Consider the following 9,194-nt stretch of genomic DNA (forward strand, 5'->3'; position numbering starts at 1 on the left):
CGCCCCAAGAGGCGGGGAGCAAGGGGAGGCATTTCGCTCTCCATCATCTCCGGAAGAAGATCCCCCGAAGACGAACTTTGTCGGGAAGGGCTACGATCGGACTGCAAGACATATGTCTCGGTTATTGTCCGTGGAAATAAAGCAGAATATATTTACCAAAAGTACTTTTGTTCACTTACAGCTCGGTGGAGGGCTGACCCCTTTGCGGGCACTGTGTGGTAAGGATGCCCGCTGGGTCAGGGCCCCCAGGCGAGGGTTTCTTCTCTCGTTTGGAAACCCTTGTTTCCATGTCTTCAGGAGCGGTCCTTTTCCTTCCTTGGGGAGAGGGAATTTCAGATTCTTCTACCCGATTATCCTCCTTCGTGGAGGTACTAATTCCCCCGGTCTGGATGAGTAATGCGTGAGGCTCGCTTTCGACTTTTTCGTCTCTCCCTTTATCTTCCCCCGACGGCACTTGATAAGGTGCGTACTCCAGCATCCTGACTAGTACAACATCCGGCGATCCTTCAGGAAGGGGAGCCGAACACCTGATCATCTTTGCCTTTCTTATCCAGTCCTGGCCAAGAGCAATTTTTCAGAATTATGTTATGGCAAATTAAAAGACAGTGTGTTTAGTCTGCGAAATACTTACCAGGGTATCTGGACGATTACAGTTGAGACCCGCATCCTCGATGGTGTCCGGACAATTTATTCATGATCCGAAGAACAATCCATACATCTCTTCGAGCATCACGCCGAAGAACTGTTGGATAGTTCGCGGTCCTTCCGGGTTGAACTCCCACATATGAAGAGATCGACGTTGGCATGGCAGGACCCGACGAACTAGCATAACTTGCATTACTTTGACGAGACTGACATCCCTCTTGAGGAGATCTCGGATGCGACTTTGCAATGTCGTCACATCATTAACCGGCCCCCAGTCTAGCCCCTTGTTGACCCATGACACCAGTTGTTGTGGGGGGCCCGAACGGAAGGCGGGGCAGCCACCCACTTAGTACTTCGGGGAGCTGTGATGTAAAACCACTCCCGCTGCCATAAGTTGGACATCTCCGGGAAGGAACCCTTTGGCCATGGGGCATCGACACCTTTGCTTATTGTGGCACCTCCGCATTCTACGTGTCGCCCATCGATCATCTTCGGCTTCACATTGAAGGTCTTGAGCCATAAGCCGAAGTGTGGGGTGATGCGGAGGAAGGCTTCACATACGACGATAAACGACGAGATGTGAAGGATGGAATCCGGAGCTAGATCGTGGAAGTCGAGCCCATAATAGAACATGAGCCCTCTGACGAAGGGATCAAGACTAAAGCCTAGCCCTTAGAGGAAGTGGGAAACAAATACGACACTCTCATTAGGTTCGGGAGTGGGGATGACCTGCCCTCGGGCAGGAAGCCTGTGCGAGATTTCGGTGGTCAGATACCTGGCCTCCCTTAGCTTCTTGATGTCCTCCTCTATGACAGAGGAAGCCATCCACCGGCCCTGAAGGTTGGATACGGACATGATTGAAGGTCCGAAGTGCTTCGCCTGAGCCTTGGGTGTTGGAACTCGGGGTGGGGGAAGGGAGGGGTTGAGCGCGAGAAGAAAAGGACAGGCTTTGCCCCTTTATAAAGAGGGCGAATATCAAGCGTCCTCCGCGTGGCCGTTTGGAACTTGCCTAAAATCGAGGAGTCGTACTAACGAGCACGATTGGGTTACCCACACCCGTATTGATGAGAATCTCGTGATAAGGGGACACGATCTCTACTTCGACAAGACGTGCCAATAAAACTGCCTCGCAATATGTGCAGTAGCTGGTTGAGAAAAGCGGTTCGAATAATGACCGGGCCATGGCGTGAAGTCACATTATGAAAAATTGTCAGCAAATTAGATTTGTGGAAATATTATACTCTCTACTATGGTATGTGGAATTTGTTTTGCAGAGCCGGACACTATCCTTGTGTTCAAAATCTTCTATGGAGTATTCGTAGGAGGACCCGCCTTGCAATGCCGAAGACAATCTGTGCACCGGACTCATCATCATTGAATCCTGGTTCAGGGGCTACTGAGGGAGTCCTAGATTTGGGGGTCCTCGGACAGCCGGACTATATCCTTTGGCCGACTGTTGGACTATGAACTTACAAGATTGAAGACTTAGTCCCGTGTCCGGGTGGGACTCTCCTTTGCGTGGAAGGAAAGCTTGGCAATTCGGATATGTAGATCTCCTCCCTTGTAACTGACTCTATGTAACCCTAGCCCCTCTGGTGTCTACATAAACAGGAGGGTTTAGTCCGTAGGACAACAACAATCATACCATAGGCTACCTTCTAGGGTTTAGCCTCTCCGATCTCGTGGTAGATCAACTCTTGTAATACTCATATCATCAAGATCAATCAAGCAGGAAGTAGGGTATTACCTCCATCTAGAGGGCCCGAACATGCGTAAACATTGTGTCCCCTGCCTCCTGTTACCATCCGCCTTAGACGCACAGTTTGGGACCCCCTACCCGAGATCCGCCAGTTTTGACACCGACAATGGGGTCCTGTTCAACCACCCCTCCACCGGCTATTGTTCGTCGAGCCCTCTACCGTCTACTGTTCAACCAGCCCTCCACGGGGTCCTGTTCATCCAGCCCTCCACGGGGTCCTGTTCATCCAGCCCTCCACGGGGTCCTATTCATCCAGCACTCCACACGGTCCTGTTCATCCACCGGCTCGATCGATCGAGGTATTGTTCATCCAACGGCAACGACCTCTCCTACCACGGGGCCCTGTTCATCCAACCCCCTCCCCCCAACAACGCTCATTATTAATCTAGAGGCAGCATCGACCGACTTCAGTTAGCCGCAGTAGCGAAGGAATCACTCGGGTTCAGTTAACAGCAAGGGATTGATCGATCGCTCGGGTTCAGTAATGCGTAGCCTGCAGTGCAATCGCTCAGTTCAGTTAGGCGAATGCCTCGCTCGGGTTCAGTTAGAGCCCAATTCCTCGCACCCAAGCACGTATGTGTATGAGAGAAACGCGCATCGCTCGGCCACCGACCACCCACCGTAACCGGGAATTCCCCGATATTTTCCTCGCCCTCGCTTCTACCATGGTTTTTCCGTCATGGACGGCCCAAAGAATGTCATGCAGCTGTGTCTCCGGCCCACCCAGGACGAAAGGCCCATTTTCTGTCATGATTTTTTGTCATAGAAGTAGGACCCCACCACATCTATGATGATACCGGGTTTTGTCACAATTATCGTCATAGAAGTGTAATAAGTATGATAGATTTTTTTTTGTTTGGCCCAAAATGTCACGAATGTGTCTTTTTTGTAGTGTTAGGTGTAGGGGTTTTGGGTTTTTCCTCATTGATGATTTTCTCTCAAAGGACTATTTGATATGGGCCGGACTGATGTGCCGTGAAGATAAAAGCAGAAGACTTTCCCCCGTGTCCGAGTAGGACTCATGTATGCGTCAATGGCAAGTTTGGTGTCCGGATATGTTATTTCCTTCCCCCATAAACTGACTTTGTACAACCCTACGCCCCTCCGGTGTGTATATAAGCCGGAGGGTTTAGTCCGTAGAGGCTATCAAAATTCTCATAGGCTAGACAGCTAGGGTTTAGCCATTATGATCTCGAGGTAGATCAACTCTTGTAAACCCCTATACTCATTGAATACAATCAAGCGGGACGTAGGGTTTTACCTCCTTTAAAGGGACCAAACCTGGGTAAACATTGTGTCCCCATCATCCCTTATTACCATTGATCCTCATACGCACAGTTCTGAACCCCCTACTCGAGGTCTGCCGGTTTTGACACCGATATTGGTCCTTTCATTGAGAGTTTCGTTGTGTTGTCGATAGAAGGATCGATGGCTCGCCTCATCATCAGCAACGACGCTGTTTCTGGGGAGACCTTTCTCCCTAGCCAACTCTTTGTGTTTGGCGGCTTCACGCTACGTGCCAACTCGACCGGCCACCTTGAGTAGGTCGACAGCTATGCCCCTAGTCATCAGTTTAGGTTTGGAAGCCTGAATTATGCCGCCGACATCCGAGGAGATCTGATCTTCGAGGGGTTCACGGCCTCGGCCGCCGCTCCCCACCCATACGAAGAAGGCCCTATAGATCCTTCATCAAATCCCATTCGGGGATCGACTCTCATGCCTGCCCCGGCCTTAGATCCGGAGTAGACCGCTCCGTCCGAACATAGGAGGATAAACCCCGCCGGATTCTCTTCCATTACGGAGCTTCCTGCCGGAGACCCAGATGCGACCATGCCTTCAGCGGGCCCGGAGTCAAACGGTACTCTCCCTGTCATCGGGAAGCCGGACTCATCTCTGGTTGTCAACTCTGAACTCTCGAGGTCTACGTCCATCGATCTCGGCCAAGTAGTTATTACTGGACCTAGCTTTGCAGGTCCTGGACACCCGTCCAGCTTTCGCTCTAAAACGAAACACTGGACCTAATGCGATCTCTCGCAATCGCAGAAGTATCACCTCTGAACTACGCCCAGCTTGAACTGGGGGCTAAGGGTAGGGAATTTCATTTCCCATGCACCACCCACTTAATAGCCACTGTCGAAGACTTAACCGACATGCTAGACTATGCCTCCGAAGACATCGATGGCATGGACGACGATGTCGAGGCCGAACCAGGCCAAAATCCACCCGTCACTGGGCGTTGGACGGCCACTTCTACTTATGATGTATACATGGTGGACACGCCTGAGAAGAAGGACGACGATGGCACTCCAAACCCAGATGAAGATAAGCCCGTCGATGAACCACCAAAGCGCTGGCGTTAGCGGCGCCGCTCATGATCGCGTCGGACAAGGGAAAGCAATACGAACACCAGAGATAATAACACTCTGGACAATGCTGAAGATCCCGATCACCCCGTCGAGCCTATGTTTGAGCAGGAAGAAAGGGAAGAAGGTCAATACAGCCCCGAACACACCGATCATGAGGATTCGGAAGAAAGTAACTACTTACCTGCTTCCGAAGAGGATGTTAGCCTCGGCAATGAAGATTTCATCATCCCAGAGGAACCCCCCAAACAAAAACACTTCAAGCGACACCTCATCACCACCGCGCGAAGCCTGAAAAAGGAACAACAACAACTTCAAGCCGAACAGGATATGCTCAACGATAGATGGACCAAGGTCCTGGCCGCCGAAGAATATGGCCTCGAGCACCCGCCAAAGAGCTACCAAAAACGTAGGTTGCTACCACAATTCGACAACGAGGCCTTCGAGCCAGTACCGTCAAAATACGATCACACCGATCAACAAGACCGACCACCAAGTGGGCGGGACAAAACGGCTACTTATGCCGAATACCAGCTCGTGCCCCTCGCCGTAGAGGCAAGGAGACAGCGGCTCCGGGCTACACGTACGACCTACATAAGTACCTAAACAATAGAGCCGATCAGACTTGATCAATCTATGGATCAAGAGGACGTGCTCCAGCACGAGATGATGGCCATCAGGCCTGGCACGACAAACATAATCAAATCCGGGGTCAGCCCCGAACTCAAATGTCATCCGAACTCCGTCGCGATGTTGCCTGGTATAGAGGTGCCGCACACCCCATGTGCTCTACCGATGAGGTAATGCAGCACCAGTTTCTAGAAGGGTTTAAACCCGTAAACATCGAGCCATACGATGGAACGACAGATCCCGCTGTATGGATTGAAGATTTTCTTCTCCACATTCACATGGCTCGCAGGGATGATCTTCACACCATTAAATACCTCCCTCTAAAGAAAAAAGGACCAGCACGACACTGGTTGAATAGCCTCCCAGAGAACTCCATTGGCGGTTGGGAGGACTTAGAGGACGCTTTTCGAGACAACTTTCAGGGCACTTATGTCCGGCTACCGGGCGCTGATGGCGTGAGTCACATAGTCCAGCAACCCGGAGAGTCAGCCCACAAACTTTGGACTCGGTTCTTAATAAAAAGAACCAAATCGTCGACTGTCTGGATGTTGAAGCCTTAGCGGCATTTAAACGCAGCGTCCGTGCGAATGGCTCACCCGACACCTCGGTCAGGAAAAGCTGAAGACTATGGCAGCTCTTACTGCACTTATGACCTGCTTTTGTGCGGGCGAAGATATAGTTGGCCCGTAGAAGCAACAGTACCAGGGACCCCGGCACCTCTGAGGCCAGGGATGGCAATGGAAGGCCACGATGCAACAAAAATAAGTGTCGGAACAACAACAAAGAAATCGAGGATATGGCGGTAAATGTCGGATTCAGCGGCTCTAAACCTAGTCAGCAAAAGAAGCCGTAATAGGGACGGTCCATCCAATTTGGATAAAATACTGGATAGGCCCTGCCAGATTCATGGCACCCCTGACAAGCTTGCCAACCACACCAACAGAAATTGTTGGGTTTTTAAACAGGCTGGTAAATTAAATACTGAACATAAGGGGAAATGACCTCAAAGCGAGGACGATGATGAGCTCCGCCCTCTAAACACCGGGGGATAGAAAAAAAATTCCCCCGAGGTGAAAACAGTGAACATGATATATGTCACTCACATCCCCAAGAGGGAGCGCAAATGCGCATTAAGGGACGTCTACGCCATAGAGCCTGTCACCCTAAAATTCAACCCATGGTCGGCTTGTCCGGTCACTTTTGATCGCAGGGACCACCCAACCAGTATCCATCATGGAGGTTCGGCGACCCTGGTGCTCGATCCCATCATCGACGGATACCATCTCACCAAAGTTCTAATGGACGGCGGCAGCAGCCTCAATTTGACCTATTATCAGGATACTATCCATAAGATGGGTATGGACCCGTCATGAATCAAGCCTAGTAACACTACCTTTAAAGGAGTGATACTAGGCGTGGAGCCCCGCTGCACGGGTTCCTTAACACTTGAAGTAGTATTCGGCTCTCCAGACAACTTCCGAAGCGAAGAATTGATCTTCGACATCGTCCCTTTCCGATGTGGTTATCATGCACTGCTTGGATGAACTGCTTTTGCCCACTTCAATGCAGTCCCGCACTATGCTTATTTGAAGCTCAAGATGCCCAGACCGTGTGACGTCATTACAGTAAATGGAAATATGGAGCGCTCCCTCTGTATAGAGGAGCACACCGCGGCCCTAGCAGCCGAGGTACAGGGCGGCCTCATCAAGCCGAACAACTCATCGGTCATCAAGACCCATGACACCGCTAAGCGAGTCCGATTTGCTTTATAGCACGACAGCTCCGCGGATCCGGAGCTTGAATAGCAGTTCAGTCTCCGCCATTCGCCCCATGAGGTTGCGGCATATGTACCACGCATGCATAACTATGCACTTAAAATACCTTGGGCGGGGCCGGAGGCCGCGGAAAAGGTCTATAGTACGGCTTGACCCTATTTGGACCTTAACATTTTTTTCACCGCAGGTTCATTAAAAACCTACCTACTCTACGGTTGTACAGGGGCTCTTTGCCAGGTTCCCCTTTCTTGTAGACGACCATCAACTCCTCCTCTCAAAGGATTTCCATCCAAGGAGAAACGGTGCAGACGTGCAGCAAGGCATCATTGGGATCTTCAATCCATTGTTTTTTACAAGCCCTGTATAAACCTTTCCCTTGTGTAAACTTTCGATATGTAAAATGGCCTTGGCTTTCCGGCATTATCTGTAATAACACGTCTCGACGTATTAATCAGGGTATAAAGGAAACAGTTGATCGCCACTTTTGTTTGGTACTGATTTATTTCATATCATCATCTATATTCCCTCCTTACTTCAGACTGCCACACGTGCTTTAGTCCGGCCTTAACACCAGGGGTTGTATTCGGCTCTGCACGTTTTCAAGTCTGAACACCTATAGGTACTCTTCGGCATCCCTGATATTGCATTATATGCATCGGCTCCGAGTCATGTCTTTGGTCCACAATTGGGTTGCCCGGCTCCTGTGCTTACCACCTTACGTTCCGCTCATTCGGGTAAGGTAGTAAAGGGAGAACTACTGTGATTGTATTTCTTTCGTCTCGTCAAGTACCTCAGTAGACAAAGCCAAAAACTGACTGTCATGATAAGTGAGAGCTGGTCGGTGATTCGGTGACTTACTACAGATCGTTCGTGATTCACTCCGTGTTATACGAGGGGATGGTCTTCGTCCAGCCACGTGGAAAAGGCACCATAGTCCGGACTACCGCACACGCACTAGGGGCTAGTACTTAGCCCCATAGTTAAACTCCTATGGCTAAGTGAAAGTAGTAAAGACGCATAATCTGACTGCCTTGTTCACCATGCGGGCACCTCCTTTACGGACCAAGACGTTGTATAAAGTGTGGTCATGCGTCACAACGAACACCCCATGTAGCACACCCTCATAACATCTACATGGGGGCTGAAGCCGACGACTAGCGACTTTTATAAGTAAAACGGCCACCCAAGAGAAAAAATCGCTTGAAACAAAAGGCGCAGCACATAGATATGTTACAAGCATGGGTTCATAACATAGTCTTTACAACCTGAACACATCTACTCAAATATGATGTCCTTAGAACATTGGCCCTCTACTATTTGGTCCCCTTCTAGGATGTTGTCGAAGTATCTCTCCGGCTTCCGAAGAACTTTGCCTTCGGGCGGGCCTCCGGTCGCCACGTCGGTGGCCTTCATCTTTGCCCATTGCATCTTGATGCGGGCGACGGCCATCTAGGCAGCTTCTATGTAGGCCGAGCGCTTCACAGCATCAGTCTGAGGCAGCGCGTTGACGAGTCGCTTCACCAAACCGAAGTAGCTACTGGGAATTGGTTCGGCCGGCCAAAGCTGGACTATTAGATCCTTCATGGCCAAATCTGCCAGCCTATGCAGCTCCATCAGCTGCTTCAGTTGGTCGTTCAGAGGCGTCGGGTGCTCCGGCGCAAGAAATTGTGACCAGAATAGCTTCTCGGTCGAGTTCCCCTTCTTGGGCTTGGAAGAACTGTGCGGCATCGGCGGTACTCCACGGAAGATCCGCAAATGCATCTGGAGAACTCCCCACTCGAGTGAGTAAAGCATATCTTTAACCTCCAAAAATACTCCGCAAAAGAAAGGCTTTACTGGCCGCTATCTGCCTCGCCTGACGGATCACTTCACGAGCACTCTGGGACTCAATTCGCGCCTCTTTAGCCTCTTGGAGAGCTTTGGCGAGTTCGGACAATTGGGCCAAAGTCTCCTCCTCCAAAGCCTCGCATTTTCCGATGGCATCCTTCAGCTCCTGCTCGACTTCGGCCACCCAAGCTTCGT

The sequence above is a fragment of the Triticum aestivum genome, chromosome 7A, assembly GCF_018294505.1.
Source record: "Triticum aestivum cultivar Chinese Spring chromosome 7A, IWGSC CS RefSeq v2.1, whole genome shotgun sequence".
In the NCBI taxonomy this organism is placed as follows: Eukaryota; Viridiplantae; Streptophyta; class Magnoliopsida; order Poales; family Poaceae; genus Triticum; species Triticum aestivum.